At 39.3% G+C, this 22,472-nt stretch overlaps 1 protein-coding gene across 4 annotated transcripts in view; it reads left to right on the top strand.

Annotated features, from left to right (window-relative positions):
• The window catches only part of PXDNL (peroxidasin like), a 508,249-nt gene that overhangs the window by 127,562 nt on the left and 358,215 nt on the right, over positions 1 to 22,472 (top strand). Inside the window, exons 1-2 of one of the 4 annotated variants that reach the window (XM_031669553.1) lie at positions 3,117 to 6,476; positions 6,685 to 6,907. The exons of 1 other annotated variant lie outside the window; for it this stretch is intronic. The gene's annotated coding sequence lies outside the window, so the exon portion shown is untranslated. Of the gene's footprint in view, positions 1 to 3,116; positions 6,477 to 6,684; positions 6,908 to 22,472 lie in introns of those variants that run through there. 2 more of the 4 variants (XM_031669552.1, XM_031669555.1) reach the window with 2 other exon arrangements.

Below are 22,472 nucleotides of genomic sequence, written 5' to 3'. Positions count from 1 at the left end.
AAGAAGAACTGAGGACAGAGATTACATATACTTCCCTATGGCTGATTAGAAAGAATGGGAAGATTAGTGGCAGAAGATGCTAATCTTTAAGCATTCCATCCTCAGACTGTGAAAAGAGTATTTGAATTTACTCAATGGGAAGAACTTCTGAAATTTGAATGTCTAAATTGATGCTAAAATGTATCATGTTACTTATACTCCTTATGTAATATTCATTAATTCATTGAATATTTGTTGCTGTGGGTATTCCTTTAAAAATGTAATGGGAAACATAACATAACACAAAAACATAACAATATGCCAACACTATTGATAAATAATATAGCAATAAAAGGAAAAAATGGATTCAAGAAGTTGGGAGACAACATGTTAATTAGTGTGTATGAATAAAGGAGATGAGCTTCTGAGACTTTAAGAGGAAGGCAGATTTGATGAGTTCTTTGAAGCCAACTTTTGTTTTAAGCACCACAGTGCCTATGTGTATATGTGTGTATGTAGGTAAACGAAGAGGGGGTTGAAATTGAAGAGGATAGGGAAGAATTCAGAGTGGAGAAAATGATATTAGCCCTGATCCAGAGAATGTTAAGTGACAGCAGAGTTCCCAGAGGGGCTAAGTAGGCAGCAGTGAGACTAGGAGAGCCCAGCTATGTGGGGCTAAATTAGTGGTTTTTGGGGAGATGGTTTTACTCGTGAGGGCTTTGCCAAATGTGGGGCTATGATGCTGGTTGCCGTAGTAATTGGGGAACATGAACTGGCATTTGAAGAATGAAGGCGTAGCCTGTTAGACAACCTGTATTATGTGGGACAGACCTAATTGGTAAAGAACTTTCCCATGTCCTCAACTTCCAAAATTTCCCAGCAGACATTAATCTAGGTGAAAAACTGTGCATAATAATCTGAGCCCAGAGCCCACCTGCATTTTACATGAGATTTCTAGTAGAGTTGACAGAGAGTGGTGATAACTATAATAAGAATAGGAAGGGAAGAGAATAAAAGCAGCACAGTGAGACACACTGGTTTGTGGCAATGACCAAAACAAACAAACAGAAGTTGTCTGAATTTGTTTTCTATTGCTGAATAACACTGAGTGCCTGCCAACAATATCCATTTATTAGTTCCCAGTCTGCCAGTCAGCTGTCTGAGCATCCCATGGCTAGGTTCTTGCTCAGGGTCTCCCACAGCTGAGATCATGTCAGCTTGGACTGCTGTCTCATCTGAGGCTGGAGTTCTTTGCAGGCCATGCAGGCTGTTGGCAAAATTAACTTCCTTGTAGTCATAGGGCTGAGGTCCTGTTTCCTGACTGTCATCTGGGGACCATTCTTAGCTCTTAGTGATTGCCCACTGCTCTCTTCCAAGTGGCTTTCTCTACAAAATGTCCATTTGCTCCTTCAAGACCAGCAAGAGAATGTCTGTGTTGCTTCAAATCTCTGACTTTTCCTCTGACCTCTGGACTCAGATTTAAAGAGCTCATGTAATTAAGTCAGGCCCACCTGAATGATCTCCCTTTTGATTAAGTCAAAGTCAACTGATTAGTAACCTTAATCACATTTCCAAAATTCCTTTTGCATGTAACAGTATAATCACACAGTGACATCCCATCATTTTCACAGACTCTGCCCACACTGAATGGAAGGGAATTATACAAGCATATGCAGTGTGTAAAATGGAGTTGGGTTCTGGGCTTAGATCATTATGCACAGGTTTTCCACCTAGATTATTGTCTGCTGGGAAATTTTGAAAGTTGAGGATATGGGAATCTTGGGGGCTATCCTGGAATTATGCCTTTTACACTGTCTAGAAGCACCCAGAATACTTCGTGCGGGGACCCTTATGTTCATGGTGACGATGGAATACTTGATCTGACCTGGTAAATCCTAGTCTTAATTTTTGCTTTGGCCTTGACAGTGGATCAGTTGCAAAGACATTATGTGAGGTCTGTGAGTTGGACACAATGACTGTTCCTTTCTATAAATCATTATAGATATTTTATAAGCCTGTGGATGCAAGTACTAGCAGCCATAAAACCAAACTCAGCTTTGATTTACTGTTCTCTAGGTGGGAACACATAGCATAGATATTGGTGTCCTATTGTAGTAATTCTGAACTGCTAATTTAAACTGGCTAATTTGTCAAGTGTAATTTTCTTTTATACATTCTTTTATTCAGTCTGGAGGTTTTGACATGTAAATGGATGGGAGGGAAAGGGGAAGAAAATCCATTTTGGAACACTTAAGGTAAGAACAATATATTTGAGGGGGAAGAGGAAAAGTGAACCTTGAAATCCAATTGTGCTTTCTGCCTTCCTCCTTGCTACACTGGAGCTGTTAGTTTTGCATGCCTTGGAATCTCTGCCTCTTCTCTTATAGTCCTGCTAAAACTCAGTACAGCCTGAAAGCATGGTCTATCATGAGGCTTATTTGTTCAGGGAATTTAGAGGAGCTTAGAGGAGAAGACAAGACAAAAATACCTCTGAGGGGAGCTTCTTCTTTGCTCCAGGATCTTACTTATGAACAAAATTTTAAGTGTAGGATACCACATTGCTAATTCCAGGGGCAATGTTGTATAGCAGATCTCTGGATCTCTTCCATCTTGAATAATTGAGACTTTATGCCTGTTTCTGACTAATTCCCCATTCCCCTCTCCCCAATATCAAATAAGGGATTATTTAGGAGATTTTATAACTCAGTAGTTAAAAAAAAAGCAAAAATCCAATTTTTAAAATAGGCTAAAGACTTGAATGATTTCTCCAAAGAAGACATACAAATAGCCAATAGGCAGATGAAAATTGCTTAATGTCACTAATCATTAGGGAAATGCAAATCAAAGCCACAATGAGGTATCGCCTCAGTTGATACCAAATGAGGTATCAATTGGTGTGAGGTGTTACCTCACTGTGGCTTTGATTTGCATTTCTAACATGCATATATATATATATATATATATGACAATACGTGTTAGTAAGGATGTGGAGAAATTGGAACCTTTGTACACTGTTGGTTGGAATGCAAAATGGTGCAGCCACCATGGAAAACAGTATGGAGATTCCTCAAAAAATTAAAAATAAAACTACCATATGATCCAAAAATTCCACTTCTGAATATTTATCCAAAAGATTGAAACTAGGATCTCAAAGAGATATTAGCTTTCTGGTGGTTCCTTAATTGTAGGATTGGCAGCACCTGGGAACTTGTTAGAAATGGAAATTCCCAGCCTCCCACTGCAGCACTACTATTTCATCAACCTCTGGGGTGGAGCCCAGCAATCCCTTCTTAACAAGCCCTTCGGGAAATGCTGATGAACTCTGGACTGAGAACCATTGCTCTAGTCAAATCATACAACTTGCTCTCTCTCTTGTATAGTTGTATCTGTATCATTTGTTTCTCCACTCTGTCTCTGAGCTGCTTCTTACTGAAAAAGCAATGAACAATATTATACACATTTCTAAGAAAAGACTATTTGGGTTAACAAAGGCAAGCTTGATTGCAGCTGAAGAGGAGGTAGGTTAGGGGAGAGTAAGTGGCATGATGCTGTCGCAGATGTGCAGCCCAGTCATTCAGCAGCAAACAGGTTAAGGACAGAGCTATGCGTGAACAGAGGGCCCTGAACACATACATAGAGTTGCTCATTCTCCAAGCATGTGGACACCGCACCAATTACAAGGGCCCCTCACCCCCTTCAAAGAGTTTCTCAGCACTCTCAGGAGGAGATGAGGCAAAAGACTTGCTAGAAGCTTCTTAGTGTCATTGCCTATTCTCTTTTGGTTTTTAATATTTGAACAATGCAATAGTAGACACTAGCCCATGGTAGCAAACATATCCAGAAAATGCCAACTGTTTTTTTGGCAACCCTTTCAAATAAAAATTCACTGGCTGGGATTTTTCTTTATAAAACTGAGCAGGTAAGATCATATTTAAAGTATTCTATACAGATCATTTTATGGTCTTTGTGATGTTCAATATGTAATAGCTGGGTTTTTGTTTTGTTTTTTTTTGTTTCGTTTTTTTTTTTTGATTCTTTGGGACCAGAAGGGGGAGAGAATGTTCAGAGAGAAATGCACAAATAATTCTGGGATTGGTACTGATAGGCGAGGTGGGGTGGGGTGTGGAAGGAAGAGGTAAAACAATGATGAAGAGCAGTTCTCTTATGGGGACTTCTGGAGGGTGACTGGTGGTGTTGGGGGCTGGGATCTTGGGAATGGGAGGGTTTGCGTCTGGCCTATGAAATCTGAAGAAACCTCCTTCTTCCCTTGTTTTCCTGTGTTCTTACAAAGGGTTTGCTCCATTGAGTGGGTCTGCTCCACGCATGCTCAGGTCCACTGGAAAAGGTGCACCAGTCCTGTATCGAATCGACAGCCTTGAGATCCCCTTCTGGCTCTGGGGGTGACAGTTAGCTCTCTCTTCTGGACAAAAAACCACATGTGTCTGGACGAAAAAACCACAACATGTCCCACTGACTTTTCTGGGCAAATTCCAAAACCCTGGTCTTCTAGGGTTCAGTTAGTTCTAGAAATGTGGTGTGAGGGGAAATTCCATACTAAAATAGCACCATCTCCTGCTGATTAAATGAATGTGTTCTACCTCATTAAGTCCCTTAATCACGTATCTTCACAACAGTCCTATGAGACAGAAACAATTTGACGAGAAAATTGGGCGCGGGGACGCTAAAATCCTGCCCAGGATCACACAGCGAGCAAGCAGCAGTCCTACATGGGAGACTCGCTGCCCAGCCACCCGGCTGCAGGACGCCCGTGGTCACTGCTGTGGCCTCGCACCTCCGTGAGATGACAGGAAGGCACCAAAGATTTACTGGCATTTTTTTCCCCACTCAATAAAAGTAAATTTGTGTTTGCACTAGGACTTAGTTTCACTACCAAAAAAGCATTGTTTTTGAAAATTTGTATATATGTAATAAGTTTATTTTACACACACATATATACGGTTAAATATATCAAGAAAACAATTTTTTTTCTCTGTAATACACCTTCATTTATGAAATTGTCACTGGAAGATGCCTGTGCACTATTAGATATAAACTTCATTGTCAAGGCACTCATGAAAACTCTGGAAAATTCAAGAAACAGTCAAGCAAAAGTATCACTCCTACTTTCCCGTGTTTTGAAGAAGACAACTCTATTTCACACCTCAAGAGCCTCTTCCCAAGCCACATGCACACCACATGCAGGCACCACACAGACACCTGGCCTTTGGTGAAACCATTTCTGCCCAGGCAGTGACTCTCCATTGTGGATAAGATGAGATTACAGTGCTAGGTCATCAGCACAAGCCTTGAGACTTGGATGCTCCATCATAAATGGGAAGGAAATCATCAGAGTTTATTGTAAATGAAGAGAAAGTGAATATTTTCAAGCATAAATCAAAGTATAAGTGATAGGAATAGAAGTAGCCTGTGAACTTTATAGTGTCTCATTCACATACAAGTTTCAGGGAATAACTTAAAATTAAATGAAACGATTCTTTGCAGCTAATGAACATGTGTCCCAGGAGAGAGTTATGAGTGTACAAACAGGGACAACTTTGGCCCTTTCACGAAGCATCCTGACTCTGGTGAAGTTGTTCTGATGGGATGGATAACTGGTTAGTGCTTAGCTTCCTGAAGGCGATGCTTATTCATGAAATGAGCACTTATCAGGCCATTGTTCTGTGCAAGGTAAGGGCATTCAACTACCAGGCTTTGAAGTTCTATCAAAGTGTTCACAACACTGCACTACGTGCCAAATTGTCCCTCTGGAAGTCAAAGCATGAAGCCCAAATGCAAAGCAAAATATCTAGTCCCTGACTCCTCAGGAATGACATTAAATAAAAGGGATGCATGTAGATCCAAGGATGGGCATAAAGTCATACTACTACTAATAGTAGATATAAATTATTGAGCATGATGTGTCAGTCACTTAATGTCAGCAATCTCTGTATTCTCCACCCCTGATTTAGCAAATCCTACTCCTATTTACAAATGATATGTTAAGTAATTTGTTCAAGGTTGCACAAGACCTATGACTGACCTAAGGTGTTTTAGGTAATCTATATGCATCATAATATCTCATGGAATCCCTGTTTGTAGATAAGACTGGGGCTTAAGGGATTTATGCAAATTACCTGATGTCATAATACTATAGTGTGAGGCCTAAACTTCTGAGCAGGTTTCTCTGTCCAATATGTGTGTACTCTTTCCACTGTAACAGCCCGTTTCCCAGGCTTCAAAATAAAGAGGACGCATTGTCTAGCCTAAAATAAATGTTCAGCTAAAAGGAAGGAAGGAATGCTTATAACTTTAGAGTGGGAAAAGTGCCAGTTTTTTCCTCTGCATTACCTCGATCATAGGATTGCATCCACCTGAGTTCTTGGGACTATTTGCTTATATGTTTTTTCTGCCAAACCAGATTCTCTGAAGCCATTGTCTTCAAAGATTCGTGTCTCACTCATCGTTTCTCCAGAACTTAGAATAACGTCAGGCATATGGTAGGTATGAAACAAATGTTGATAGATTGAGTTTGGTTTTATGTAGTCAAAACAATCCAGTTAAAATAAGTAGTAATTGTTAAATCATTGTCAGATTCTATTTTTTAATGCTAAATTTTACAGAGTACCTTTGGGACACACAAAATAGGTGTGGGCTAAATGCGTAAGTAATCACTTACAACATGACGAGCAGGTGCTATGTTTTAAGCGTTTCAGTGATCTCCACTGAAGAAACAAGTCTGAGAACTGATGATACTAAGATACCCAAGAATGCAATTCTCCTTCAAGTCGGGTTCTTGAAGATCCACCATATGCCTCCTACTTCTCCTTTTACTGAGGAGAGCCAGAGCGTGTCCGGACAAATTCTTCAAGAATAATGTTTTATGCGGGAATGGAGATCCGAAGATATCCTTCTTCATACACGATATTCTGTGAGCAACATGCCTTCTCTTTACAAGAGGTTTTATGAGAAAATCTTTATGGCCCTTCTTAGTTACGTGATTTTTAAGCCCTGCAAACTCTTTATGGTTATTCAGCACATACTCCAGGAATTCATCATGGCCTTTCTGAGGAAGGAAGCCCTGTTCCTAGTAGTGGTATTAGCTGGAACCCAGCTATCCTTAAGGTTTAGTGCCAGATCCTTGAGTTTCCATGTTTACTTTCATTGTGGAATGATAAATAAATTAGTGTGCTTTTAGAAAAGTTATAAATTATCCAAAGATTTTATTTTGGGAAAAGATTTTATATGAAGTAGTACATGTCTATTTAGAAGAAACCACCATTCTACATTATGTTTTAGCCTATTTCCTAAGTAAAAGCCATCTGTTTTAGAAAGAGTGACTTCAAAATAGTTGTTATTTACTCATTTATTTTTAACTTTTTAACACCTAAGTCCATTAATTAATACCGGAGCTATCAGTTCTGTTGCATACTGGAAACATAGCACAAAACGATGTTTTATAAGCAAGGCTCTCAGATAACTGTGGATTGAGTCATTTTATGCACTGGAACTGGTCAGTCACTGTGTGATCAAGAAAGTCTTTAGGTTTTAACTAGGTTAGCACTCTAAATCCTCATCAGACAATTCGAGAAATTTCTCTTCCCCTGAATGGAGTAGACAAATACATTTTTTTTCCTGTTGCTTTAAGCAGCAGAGAATAATGATTTGGCTGATGATAGGAAACGTTTGTAATATATTACACAGATCATCCGTCTATGTCAAAGAATAATCAGGAGATCATGTGATAATGACCAAGAGGTATGCAGGGTGATGAGAGGCTTTTATGCGAGGCTCTGAACAACGGAAACTTACTCAACTAGTTGGCAACAAAAATGCTTACTAAGTATTTTCCTCCACTTCACCAAAACAAATGGGAAAAGTAATTAGAAACAAAGTGAAGGTTCTGGGAGTAGGCTTTCATCTTCTAAATTAGAGCTTCAAGCAAACAATCCTGTTTGAATCCTGCAGCTACTGCAACTGGAACTGTTTTGGCTTAATGATTCAGTTAAGAGGATAAGCCTCTGTGCTCTCTGGTTCCTTTTTCTTTGTATCTTGACCCATTTCAGGAGCCGATTCCCACCTGGAATGCTACTCTCAGCCCTGAGGTGTTTATTCCTGGGTTGCCTGAAAAAATTTTTGACAGGGTTACTTATTGATCTTCTTCTTTTTCATTAATCAAAGAACATTTATTATTTGGCCAAGGGATATATGACACTGAGCTGGATAATATATAGTGATGAGGAAAGAATATGAAAATGAACCTATCCTAATTATTCAAAAAACTAATTGTGATAGAAGAGCTGGAGGCATTTGGCAAGAGATACATTATTTCCACGTGGTTTGGTAATTCTACACCAGATAGGAGCAGCTCGACAGTTCTGGTGGAGAACAGGATAGGGAGGGCTGGTGGTCAAAGATGAGTCCAGCCAGACATGGTGGCTCACGCCTGTAATCCTAGTACTTTGGGAGGCCAGGGTGGGCAGATCACTTAAGGTCACGAGTTCGAGACCAGCCTGGAAAGCATGGTGAACCCTCATCTCTACTAAAAATATGAAAATTAGCCAGGTACAGTGGCATGCACCTGTAATTCTAGCTACTCGGTAGGCTGAGGCAGGAGAATTGCTTGAACCCAGCAAGCAGAGGTTGTGGTGAGCCGAGATCATGCTACTACACTCCAGCCTGGGCAACAGGGCAAGATTCCATCTCAAAAACAAAAACAAAAACAAAAACAAACAAACAAAAAAACAATAGAAAGGTGAGTCCATCCTGGGAGAACCACAGAGAAAATGGACACTCATCAGAGAGCAAATGGCCAGCATAGGTGAAGGCACCAAAGGGTTTAGAAGATGCAAGTGGAGCATTCTTCAGAGGTAAAGATAACAATGTCAGTAACAGAGTCAACAACAATCTGAGTAATAAGGCATGTTTACTGGGGACTTACCATCTATATCTATTCTTCCATGTGATTATCTTAACCCTGTTATAAGGAGGAACAAAGGCTTAGAGCTGTTAGTAACTTGCTCCAAACACAGATTATTGAATGTTATGCAATGGATGACCAGATAAGAATTGTAAGAGATGTAATGGGTTAAGAATCTTTATACGTGACTTTTAGAAAGTCTTCTTTCTGTATTGGCTGAAGTGGAGCTCCCTTGCAGCAGGAAAACCATTGAAGGATGTCGTCGTTGGTGCTGCTGTAACAGATTATGAGTCTGGGCAATTTCTTTCTTTTTTTTTTTTCTTTTTTCTTCTAGTGTTTTTTTTTTTTTTTTTTTTTGAGTCTTGCTCTGTCGCCTAGGCTGGAGTGCAGTGGTGTGATCTCAGCTTACTGCAACCTCTGCCTCCCAGGTTTGAGTGATTCTCCTGCCTCAGCCTCCCGAGTAGCTGGGACTACAGGTATGTGCCAACACACCCATCTAATTTGTGTATTTTTAGTAGAGACAGGGTTTCACCATATTGGTCAGGCTGGTCTTGAACTCCTGACCTCATGATTAGCCCGCATCAGCTTTCCAAAGTGCTGGGATTACAATGTGAGCCACCGCGCCTGGCCGTGTCTGGGCAATTTCTACAGGACAGGAATTTATGTCCCACAGTTCTGGAAGTCTGGGATCAAAGGGCTGGCAGGTTTGGTTGTCTGATGAGGGATGCTGTCTGCTTCCAAGGTGGTGCCTTGTTGCTATGTCTGCTGGAGGGAAGGAATGCTATATCCTCAGGTTGCCGGAGGTGGAAAAGCAAGTGAATCCAATGCTGCAGGAAGCCTCTTTTATAAGGGCCTTAATCTCATCCACAAAAGAGAAGCTTCTGTGGCCTAATCACCTCTTAAAGGCCCTACTTGTTAATACCATCACATTGGCAACATCTGAATTTTGGAGGGGAGACATTCAGATCATCGCCAAGGGGAGCATCCGTGCTCCAAATGGAGAAGTGACTAGTGTTTATAAGAGCAAGTGAGTGACAAGGGTATGGAACAGGTGCATTGAAGAAGTAGGCGAGTACTTAGCAAATGATGGGCCATATAGAATAAATGGCAGGTAATAGCTCAGAGCTAGTTCTCAGTTTCCCAAGGATTCATGGACCATTTCTGCTAGAGAAGGACTTCCAGGTCATCGAATTAAGGAATCTAAGTCAGGAAAAATAATGTAATTTGTCCACAATCTAACAAAGGGTAGGAGAGCGTTAACTAAACACTTTGGAATGAGACAAATCTGGACGTGAAACCACGCTTGGTTTGTGCTTGGGCAAGTTAATATTCAGTTACATTTTATATAAAATAGGAGCGGCATGCCAGTCTAACATGGCAAAGTGTAAGAAGGCTGCACAGCGCCCACGGGGCAGTCACTTTTGCTGCCATGATGGATACTGCAGGACCAGGAGCCAAACCCCTGACGCTCAGGTCCATGCTCCTCAGCACAGAAAGTTGCCCCAATAGCCACACCAATACTACTTGGAATTTCAGAGCAAGGACTTTCATCCAGGCTAAATTCATGATATAATCCATTTCAGTGTGCTGCTTTCCCTAGAGAACTTATAATTCAATCATAGTCACTTATGTTAAGTGAACAATACAAAACTCCTGAGTCCGAGGTTGTCTGAAGGAAGCAATCTGCAAGAAGTTTCTATTTCCAAAGTCATGGCATCTAATTATTTCGGGCATTCTCCTTTATGCTCGATTCAAGGCAGTCAATTTGCCATTATTTCCTTTACATTTCAGTTAACGAGTGCTGAGGGATTCCAGCTCCCAGGGCTATTCAGCTTGAGTCATCGAATCCATCTCGTCACCAGTCAGCCTGAGTTTCATGCATCACTGAGCAGATTCACAAAGCCACAATGCAATCTTTTTGTCTTTTTAGGATATGTAATAGAGTGCCTTCTCAGCAATAGTTGGAGGAAAAGAGGCAATGACTTAAATCCTGCTCCTAGTACATAGGAAATAGAAGAAAAATGTATGTAATTCAGAGGTGCTGAGTATTAAAGAGATGAAATGGCATTTTTGAAATTAAATGGTTGAAAACCATTGGAAACAAGAAAATACATATAGGTCCGATAAACTCAATGCAGCTTCAAGTTTTTAGTCTTATTGTTTTAACCAATGCATTTAAAAATAGCCTCTTCAGTTCCTATTTAAGTCTTCAGGGATTTTTTTTTTTAATTTTATTTGGCATCTGTGACCTGGTGGCATGCCTTAATTAATTATGAAAAAAGTTATGCCCACATCCAAAAACCTATAAAAGGCTAAATTTTAAGTCTAAATTCCTGAAGGGCTGATGTTTTTCTGTTCATCATCTCCATATTTAACTCAACTATGTAGAGAGGCAGGGCTTTTGCATTCTTGGGTTTCTAATCTTGGTTTGCACAGTTAAGGGATTATATATTATTTGCATTAAAAGGATCGAAAAAGTTAAAAACATCTGTTAATTGATTTTTCTTTATGCTATTCCAGTTGGGTCATCATTTAGTCTTTATCAAAATGCCCACAGTCAAGGACATTGCTTGCTTCTCAAGGTCATTCACTTTCCTGATTTAGAAACTTAAAATGTTTATTCAGTTGAAATCTGTCTCCCAACAGCTGGTGATCTTTCTTATCTTTTTGGAGGAACCCTATAAGTATATATTTTTTGGTAACTCATATAGTTTGAACTTATAGAAGAAGTATTTTTTTGTTGTTGTTTTTGTTTTTCTTTTTTTTTTTATTATACTTTAAGTTCCAGGGTACATATGCACAATGTGCAGGTTTGTTGCATATATATATAACACACATGTGCCATGTTGGTCTGCTGCACCCATTAACTTATCATTTACATTACGTAGATCTCCTAATGCTATCCCTCCCCCCTCCCTCCACACCACGACAGGCCCCTAGTCTGTGATGTTCCCCTTCCTGTGTCCAAGTGTTCTCATTGTTTAATTCCCACCTATGAGTGAGAACACGCGGTGTTTGGTTTTTTGTCCTTGCAATAGTTTGCTGAGAATGATGGTTTCCAGCTGCATCCATGTTCCTACAAAGGACACGAACTCATCCTTTTTTATGGCTGCATAGTATTCCATGGTGTATATGTGCCAGTCAGTCACTGATGGACATTTGGGTTGGTTCCAAGTCTTTGCTATTGTGAATAGTGCTGCAATAAACATATGTGTGTATGTGTCTTTATAGCAGCATGATTTATAATCCTTTGGGTATATACCCAGTAATGAGATGGCTGGGTCAAATGGTATTACTAGTTCTAGATCCTTGAGGAATTGCCACATTGTTTTCCACAATGGTTGAACGAGTTTACAGTCCCACCAACAGTGTAAAAGTGTTTCTATTTCTCCACATCCTCTCCAGCACCTGTTGTTTCCTGACTTTTTAATGATTGCCATTCTAACTGGTGTGAGATGGTATCTCATTGTGGTTTTGGTTTGTATTTCTCTGATGGCGAGTGATGATGAGCATTTTTTCATGTGTCTGTTGGCTATATGAATGTCTTCTTTTGAGAAGTGTCTGTTCATATCCTTTGCCCACTTTTTGATGGGGTTGTTTTTTTCTTGTAAATTTGTTTGAGTTCTTTATAGGTTCTGGATATTAGCCCTTTGTCAGATGAGTAGATTGCAAAAATTTTCTCCCATTCTGTAGGTTGCCTGTTCACTCTGATGGTAGTTTCTTTTGCTGTGCAGAAGCTCTTCAGTTTAATTAGATCCCATTTGTAAATTTTGGCTTTTGTTGCCATTGCTTTTGGTGTTTTAGACATGAAGTCCTTGCCCATGCCTATGTTCTGAATGGTATTGCTTGGTTTTCTTCTAGGGTTTTTATGGTTTTAGGTCTGACATTTAAGTCTTTAATCCATCTTGAATTATTTTTTGTATAAGGTGTAAGGAAGGGATCCAGTTTCAGCATTCTACATATGGCTAGCCAGTTTTCCCAGCACCATTTATTAAACACGGAATATTTCCCCATTTCTTATTTTTGTCAGGTTTGTCAAAGATCAGATGGTTGTAGATGTGTGATATTATTTCTGAGGGCTCTGTTCTGTTCCATTTGTCTATATCTCTGTTTTGGTATCAGTACCATGCTGTTTTGGTTACTGTAGCCTTGTTGTATAGTTTGAAGTCAGGTTAGATGATGCCTCCTGCTTTGTTCTTTTGGCTTTGGATTATCTTGGCAATGCAGGCTCTTTTTCATTTCCATATGAACTTTAAAGTAGTTTTTTCCAATTCTGTGAAGAAAGTCATTGGCAGCTTGATGGGGATGGCATTGAATCTACAAATTACTTTGGGCAGTATGGCGATTTTCACAATATTGATTATTCCTATCCATGAGCATGGAATGCTCTTCCATTTGTTTGTGTCCTCTTTTATTTCAGTGAGCAGTGGTTTGTAGTTCTCCTTGAAGAGGTCCTTCACATCCCTTGTATGTTGCTTTCCCAGGTATTTTATTCTCCTTGAAGCATTGTGAATGGGAGTTCACTCATGATGTAGCTCTTTGTTTGTCTGTTATTGGTGTACAGTAATGGTTGTGATTTTTGCCCATTGATTTTGTATCCTGAGACTTTGCTGAAGTTGCTTATCAGCTTAAGGAGATTTGGGACTGAGATGATGGGGTTTTCTAAATATACAATCATGTCATCTGCAAACAGGGACAATTTGACTTCCTCTTTTCCTAATTGAATACTCTTTATTTCTTTCTCCTGCCTGATTGCCCTGGCCAGAACTTCCAACACTATGTTGAATAGGAGTGGTGAGAGAGGGCATCCCTGTCTTTTGCCGTTTTCAAAGGGAATGCTTCCAGTTTTTGCCCATTCAGTATGATATTGGCTGTGGGTTTGTCATAAATAGCTTTTATTATTTTGTGATACATTCCATCAATACTGAATTTATTGAGAGTTTTTAGCATGAAGAGCTGTTGGACTTAGTCAAAGACCTTTTCTGCATGTATTGAGATAATCATGTTTTTTTTTTTTTTTCTCTTTAGTTCTGTTTATATGATGGATTGCTTTTATTGATTTGTGCACATTGAACCAGCCTTGCATCCCACGGATGAAGCCAACTTGATCGTGGTGGATAAGCTTTTTGATGTGCTGCTGGATCCAGTTTGCCAGTATTTTATTGAGGATTTTTGTATTGATGTTCATCAGGGATATTGGTCTAAAATTCTCTTTTTTGTGTGTGTCTCTGCCAGGCTTTGGTATCAGGATGATGTTGGCCTCATAAAATGAGTTAGGGAGGATTCCCTCTTTTTCTATTGATTGGAATAGTTTCAGAAGGAATGGTACCATCTCCTCCGTGTACTTCTGGTAGAATTTGGATGTGAATCCCTCTGGTCCTGGACTTTTTTTGGTTGGTAGGCTATTAATTATTGCCTCAATTTCAGAACCTGTTATTGGTCTATTCAGGGATTCAACTTCTTCCTGGTTTAGTCTTGGGAGGGTGTATGTGTCCAGGAATTTATCCATTTCTTCTAGATTTTCTAGTTTATTTGTGTAGAGGTGTTTATAGTATTCTCTGATGGTAGTTTGTATTTCTGTGGGGTCAGTGGTGATATCCCCTTTATCATTTTTTATTGCATCTGTTTGATTCTTCTCTCTTTTCTTCTTTATTTGTCTTGCTAGCGGTCTATCAATTTTGTTGATCTTTTCAAAAACCAGCTCGTGGATTCATTGATTTTTTGGAGGGTTTTTGTGTCTCTATCTCCTCCAGTTCTGCTCTGATCTTAGTTATTTCTTGCCTTCTGCTAGCTTTCAAATGTGTTTGCTCTTGCTTCTCAAGTTCTTTTAATTGTGATGTTAGGGTGTCAATTTTAGATCTCTCCTGCTTTCTCTTGTGGGCGTTTAGTGCTATAAATTTCCCTCTACCCACTGCTTTAAATGTGTCCCAGATTTGTTGTATCTGGGTGTATTGTGTCTTTGTTCTCATTGATTTCAAGGAACATCTGTATTTCTGCCTTCATTTCGTTATGTACCCACTAGTCATTCAGGAGCAGGTTCTTCAGTTTCCATGCAGTTGAGTGGTTTTGAGTGAGTTTCTTAATCCTGCGTTCTAATTTGGTTACATTGTGGTCTGAGAGACAGTTTGTTATAATTTCTGTTCTTGTACATTTACTGAGGAGTGCTTTACTTCCAACTATGTGGTCAATTTTGGAATAAGTGCGATGTGGTGCTGAGAAGAATGTATATTCTGTTGATTTGGGGTGCAGAGTTCTGTCAATGTCTATTAGGTCTGCTTGGTGCAGAGCTGAGTTCAATTCCTGGATATGCTTGTTAACTTTCTGTCTCATTGATCTGTCTAATGTTGACAGTGGGGTGTTAAAGTCTCCCATTATTATTGTGTGGGAGTCTAAGTCTTTTTGTAGGTCTCTAAGGACTTGCTTTATGAATCTGGGTTCTCCTGTATTGGGTGCATATATATTTAGGATAGTTAGTTCTTCTTGTTGAATTGATCCTTTTACCATTATGTAATGGCCTTCTTTTTCTCTTTTGATCTTTGTTGGTTTAAAGTCTGTTTTATCAGAGACTAGGATTGCAACCCCTGCCTTTTTTTGTTTGTTTGTTTTCCATTTGCTTGGTAGCTCTTCCTCCATCCCTTTATTTTGAGCCTATATGTCTCTCTGCACATGAGATGGGTCTCCTGAATACAGCACGCTGATGGGTCTTGACTCTTTATCCAATTTGCCAGTCTGTGTCTTTTAATTGGAGCATTTAGCCCATTTACATTTAAGGTTAATATTTTTATGTGTGAATTTGATCGTGTCATTATGATATTAACTGGTTATTTTGCCCGTTAGTTGATGCAGTTTCTTCCTACTATCAATGGTCTTTACAATTTGGCATGTTTTTGCAGTGGCTGGTACCGGTTGTTCCTTTTCATGTTTAGTGTTTCCTTCAGGAGTTCTTGTAGGGCAGGCCTGGTGGTGACAAAATCTCTAAGCATTTGCTTGTCTGTAAAGGATTTTATTTCTCCTTCACTTATGAAGCTTAGTTTTGCTGGATATGAAAATCTGGGTTGAAAATTCTTTTCTTTAAGAATGTTGATTATTGGCCCCCACTCTCTTCTGGCTTGTAGAGTTTCTGCTGAGACATTTGCTGTTAGTCTGATGGGCTTCCCTTTGTGGTAACCTGACCTTTCTCTCTGGCTGCCCTTAACATTTTTTCCTTCATTTCAACTTTGGTGAATCTGACAATTATGTGTCATGGAGTTGCTCTTCTCAAGGAGTATCTTTGTGGCGTTCTCTGTATTTCCTGAATTTCATTGTTGGCCTGCCTTGCTAGGTTGGGGAAGTCTCCTGCATAATATCCAGCAGAGTGTTTCCCAACTTGGTTCCATTCTCCCTGTCACTTTCAGATACACCAATCAGACGTAGATTTGGTCTTTTCACATAGACCCATATTTCTTGGAGGCTTTATTCATTTCTTTTTACTCTTTTTTGTCTAAACTTCTCTTCTTGCTTCATTTCATTCATTTGATCTTCAATCACTGATACCCTTTCTTCCAGTTGATTGAATCAGCCACTGAAGCTTGTGCATTCATCATGTAGTTCTCATGTCATGGTTTTCAACTCCATCAGGTCATTTAAGGACTTCTCTACACTGGTTATTCTAGTTAGCCATTCATCTAATCTTTTTTCAAGGTTTTTAGCTTCTTTGCAATGGGTTCGAACTTCTTTCTTCAGCTCAGAGAAGTTTGATTGTCTGAAGCCTTCTTCTCTCAAATTGTCAAAGTCATTCTCTGTCCAGTTTTGTTCCCTTGCTGACGAGGAGCTGCATTCCTTTGGAGTGGGAGAGGAGCTCTGAGTTTTAGAATTTTCAGCTTTTCTGCTCTTTTTTTTCCCCATCTTTGTGGTTTTCTCTCCCTTTGGTCTTTGATGATGGTGACATACAGTTGGGGTTTTGGTGTGGATATCCTTTCTGTTTGTTAGTTTTCCTTCTAACAGTCAGGACCCTCAGCTGCAGGTCTGTTGGAGTTTCCTGGAGGTCCACTTCAGACCCTGTTTGCCTGGGTATCAGCAGAGGAGGCTGCAGAACAGTGAATATTGCTGAACAGCAGATGTTGTTGCCTGATCGTTCCTCTGGAAGTTTCATCTCAGAGGGGTACCCGGCCATGTGAGGTGTCAGTCTGCCCCTACTGGGGAGTGCCTCTCAGTTTGGCTACTCAGGGGTCAGGGACCCACTTGAGGAGGCACTCTGTCTATTCTCAGATCTCAAATTCCATGCTGGGAGAACCACTACTCTCTTCAAAGCTGTCAGATGGGGACATTTAAGTCTGCAGAGGTTTCTGCTGCCTTTTGTTTGGTTATGCCCTGCCCCCACAGGTGCAGTCTACAGATGCAGGCAGGCCTCCTTGAGCTGAGGTGGGCTCCGCCCAGTTCGAGCTTCCTGGCTGCTTTGTTTACCTACTCAAGCCTCAGTAATGGCAGGCGCCCCTCCCCCAGCCTGGCTGCTGCCTTGCAGTTGGATCTCAGACAGCTGTGCTAGCAATGAGTGAGGCTCCATGGTCGTGGGACCCTCCAAGCCAGGTGTGGGATGTAATCTCCTGGTGTGCAGTTTGCTAAGACCATTGGAAAAGCGCAGTATTAGGGTGGGAATGACCTGATTTTCCAGGTGCCATCTGTCACGGCTTTCTTTGGCTAGGAAAGGGAATTCCCTGACCCCTTGTGCTTCCCAGGTGAGGCGATGCCTCGCCCTGCTTCGGCTCACTTTCAGTGGGTTGCACCCACTGTCCTGCACCCAGTGTCTGACAAGTCCCAGTGAGATGAACTCAGTACCTCAGAAATGCAGAAATCACCTATCTTCTGCATCACTCACGCTGGGAGCTGTAGACTGGAGCTGTTCCTATTCAGCTATCTTGGAACCATCCCCAAGAAGTGTTTGTTTATTGTATAAAGTTTGGAAAATGTAACAAAGAATAAAAAAGAAAATGAAAGTCGCCCATATTTCTACCCTGCAGCAATAGTCACTATTAGCATTTAGTATCTTTTCTTATAGGTTTTCCTGTATGTGCTTGTAAACACATTCAGCTGTGAAATTGTAATTGAACTCTGGCTTGATACACTACTTTCAGAACTACATTCTATGTTGTGAACATTTCCCCACATCATTAAATATTGATGTACCATAATTTATTTATCATTCTCTGTTTGTTGGTCACTTAGTTCAATTAAACATATATGTGTAAAACTTGGAATTTCTATACTTTCTAATATTTGAAGAGAGTGAGTGCGTATTTCCCATCTTTCAAAGTTCAACACCCCTCAGTTTTTTTCAATCATTTCTCCTCTAATATGATTTATCTGCATTCCACCATCTGAATCTATTTCTCCTGAATTTAATCCTGTTTTCTTGTAAGTTTCACCCACAACCGAAGAATTTCAGAGAAAATCAGGAATATATATTCTTAAAATTGGTGAATTTTCTTCTATAGTCTAATAGTACAATATTATATTTTCTTAGTTATTTTCATGGACTAATACTGGCTAATACTAGCTTTCCATGGAATTAATTATTTTTAGTTTATAGAACCTCGGGGAGTACCTAGTGTGTAGTCCTTAAAAGCACTAATTTATAATATAAATTAAGTCCCAAAGTTATTTCTCCTCACCCTAGACTTATATAATATGCTATTTGCAATGAAAAGAACATTTATTTCTTTTGTATTTCTTTTATATTTAAAATGTGCCATGATTCCAACAGCGACTTAGAGTATGACTCTAATAGGCACCATATGACCTTTCCCCAAAAGCTTCAAGTTATTTGTAATGTTGACATTTCCTTCTCTACTATTCTCCTTTTCATTAATACGATGTTGAACTTAGCAGAAACGAAGCCATAGGATTCCAGCACTCTTGTAGAAATCGCCTTCTAATGTGAAATTAATCCATTCATCCTGCAGCTATGGATCAACTTCTCACAACATTTCCACCTGGTCCTTGTGAGATAATTTACTTAAAGCCACTTCTATTATGTTTGCTGCATTAGTCAGTTTCCAAGACTCTGTTCAACAATGATTTGAGGCCAGGCATGGTGGCTCATGCCTCTAATCCCAGCACTTTGGCAGGCTGAGGTTAGGTGGATCACTTGAGGTCAGGAGTTCAAGACCCCCCTGGCCAACATGATGAAACCCTGTCTGTAATAAAAACACAAAAATTAGCTGGGTGTGGTGGTATGCACCTGTAATCCCAGCTACTTGAGAGGCTGAGGCACAAGAATTACTTGAATCTGGGAGGCGAAGTTTGCCGTGAGCTGAGATGGCACCACTGCACTCCAGCCTGGGTGACAAAGTGAGACTCTGTCTCAAAAAAATAATGATTTGACTTGCAATAGTTAATTTATTCTTGATGAAACTATGCTAATTCTTGGTAATCATTATTTAAAATATGTGCTCATTAACCTTCTTCAAATAACTCAAATTTGTCTACTCATTCTGAAATGTTTATGACTACTACACACTGGTGAGTGTGCGATAGGGAGGAGATGGAGAGAAAGTGAGTGTGCAGTGTTCTGACACGTGGTGAAGTTAGTGAGAATGGAGGTTCAGGGCAATTTGGGATAAAGGAGAGGGGAGCGAAGGTCTGTAAGTGATCAAGTGTTTGGCAGAGCCTGTTGGGAGCTGGTCTGGGGCCACAGTCCTGGGGGAGTAGTCTGGAGAGACAGGGGCCTGGGGCTACTGAGAACAGTTCCACTTAATTTCTGGTTTTCCTTCTGGTTTACTGTAAGTAAAGTCTGAAAATAAAATTCGTAGATTATTTGAAAAATGATGGTGGTGGTAGAGTGTATAATTTTTTTCTACTCTGGAGAAAACTCAACCCTTTATTTTTTAAATAGATTTTGTAAAAAGTGAAAAATTATAGACGTCTCTGTTGCTGTTATTTCTGGAAGACCACAAAAGGAGAAAACTTCCCAGGTTGTATTAGCTTCTAATTCCAAAGAAGGAGGACGCTATAAAATTTTTGTTTGGGGCAAATGAATTTCAAGTACCATGCACAACTGCTGTTTTTCTCTCTGCATGAATATGTGTATTTGTGTACCCACGAAAACATTGGTTCTTTCCAGTCACCAGCTTCAATTGCAATAGAATGGAATTCTGTCTGTCAATCTCTTCCAAATAAGGATATACAGCAAAATTCATACTATTTCAAGTCAAGTCTTCCAAATAAGAATATACCACAAAATTCATACTATTTCAAGTCAAGTCACACAACAATTGTTTCTTGGCTAACATAAATGATCTTTACAAAGGTTTTGCATATTCTTTGAACCCAATACTTGGTTTAAAGTCTTATTTTTCTTAGTTTTGTTTCATTTTGAAGTTTCTTAAGATGCCTCAATAGAATTTTGAGTCATGGCATTCTACTTTATGCATGGCAATGAAAAGATATTAGTAAGAATTATTAAGCTAACACAGACTAATGGTGATTTTATAATTTTATACGTAATTGTTAGATTTTCCAGGAGTGCCACTTAGTACAGAGCCAAATACAGCTCCTCTTTTCCTCATTGGGGGACACGTTAGTTTCTAGATGTTAAAGAGAGTTGCTAGTGTCATGCAGTGGGTTAACAAATCTCATTGTAAAATCTAGTGATCTTTCTACTGCATCACATTTTATCAGCAATGAAAAATTTTAAAATGATAAATAAAAAGTTGGAGATACAGTCATGTGCCACATAATGATGTTATGGTTAACAATGAGCCACATATGATGGTGGTCCCATAAGATTATAATATCATATTTTTATTATACCTTTTCTATGTTTAGACACACAAATAGTTACCATTGCATTACAATTGCCTACAATGTTCAGTACAGTAACATGCTGCACAGGTGGGTAGCCTAGGAGCAACAGAGTACACCCTATACACTATATAGTTTGTGTGTGTAGTAGGCTCTGCCATGTGTAGGTTTGTGTAAATGCACTCTATGATCTTTGTGCAAGGTCAAAGTCATCTAACAAGACATTTCTATGAATGTATAACCATCATTAAGTCAGGCATGATTGTATTCTCTTCATGTAATTCTTCCATACAAAGCAAGAAATCTTGTGTGTGTGTGTGTGTGTGTGTGTGTGTGTGTGTGTGATGGAATTTCGCTGGTTGCTCAGACTGGAGTGCAATGGCATGGTCTCGGCTCATTGCAACCTCTGCCGCCTGGGTTCAAGCAATTCTCCTTCCTCAGCTGCCCGAGTAGCTGGGATTACAGGTGTGCACCACCACAACCGGCTATATTTTTATATTTTTAGTAGAGACGGGGTTTCACTGTATTGCCCAGGCTGGTCTAGAACTCCTGACCTCAAGTGATCTGCCCACCTTGGCCTCCCAAAGTACTGAGATTACAGGTGTGAGCCACCGTGCCCAGCCTGAAGCAAGAAATCTTCATAATGGTATTACTTTATTGTTCACAATTTGTTGAATTAGTGAACATATGGAAAGATGGAGTATATTTATATTCTTAAGGTGTTCATGGAGTTATTTTTTTAAAATGTGTGTGAAAAAAGTACCATTTTATAAATGATTAACAAATCCCATCCATTAGATTAACGTGTCTTTGTTTTGGATTCCAGGGGTCAGGGAAGCTTGGCTAAATTTAATTCTGCCCAGCATGGACATTTTGCTTTTGATAGTCATTTTCTAATCCTTGGCTAATTAAATCAGGAATTCCATCTAACTTTTAGAGTGTGTGTTGTGTGTATATGTATGCCCATATATGTGGTAAATTCCTGCCAATCTGTAGCCCATATGAAACCCTGAAATTACCCCTCCAAAGTCTGACCAACCAACCATCTCTTAATCAAGAGACTAACGGATGCCTTAAATTACAAATTGGCCGGGAGGTTGGAAATGTTTCCAAAACCTAAGTAAGCAATTATAATTATTCCGTCATTGCAGTCATACAATAAAACTGCTGACTAGAAACTACAATGAATTGTACAGTATTCCTTCACTCATTATAATATATTCTGAAAGTAGGTCATAACAGAATTTTTTTTTTTCAGTTACTAGAAGTAAATAATAATGTGCTCTAATGGAATATCACTTTAATCAAAGTCAGAAGACTTAAAGTCTAGTTCTCTTTTTGATCCTAGTTAATTCCGTGAACTTTTCTACACTATATTTCCTCATTTTAAAAATCTGAATCAAAATAATTGATTAACAACATTTCTTTCAGCATAATGTTGAAATAATTGTTTTTAATTCACCTGAGGAAGAAAATAAGTTGATATTTTAATATATTCATCATTATTATTCATTAATTCAGATTTATTTATCATAGAATTTCTCAGTGACTTCAGTATGCAAGCCACTGTTATTTATTTTTAATAATGTTTATTTTAATTAATATTTATTTTCTCCAAAGAGCCTACATCCATCCATCCATGCACTTGTCCACCCATCCATCCATCTGTCATTTGTCAACAAATGGTTTTTGATCAGTTATTATATGCAAGAACATTTAAAAGTTTATGGACCTTCTGACTAGCTAATATTTCCATAAATTTCTGGAATATTTGACAAAAATATGTTAAAGTATTTAC

The sequence above is a fragment of the Papio anubis genome, chromosome 8, assembly GCF_008728515.1.
Source record: "Papio anubis isolate 15944 chromosome 8, Panubis1.0, whole genome shotgun sequence".
Classification (NCBI taxonomy): domain Eukaryota; kingdom Metazoa; phylum Chordata; class Mammalia; order Primates; family Cercopithecidae; genus Papio; species Papio anubis.
The sequence above is the reverse complement of the archived record's forward strand: the minus strand, read 5'-3'. Positions and strand labels throughout refer to the sequence as shown.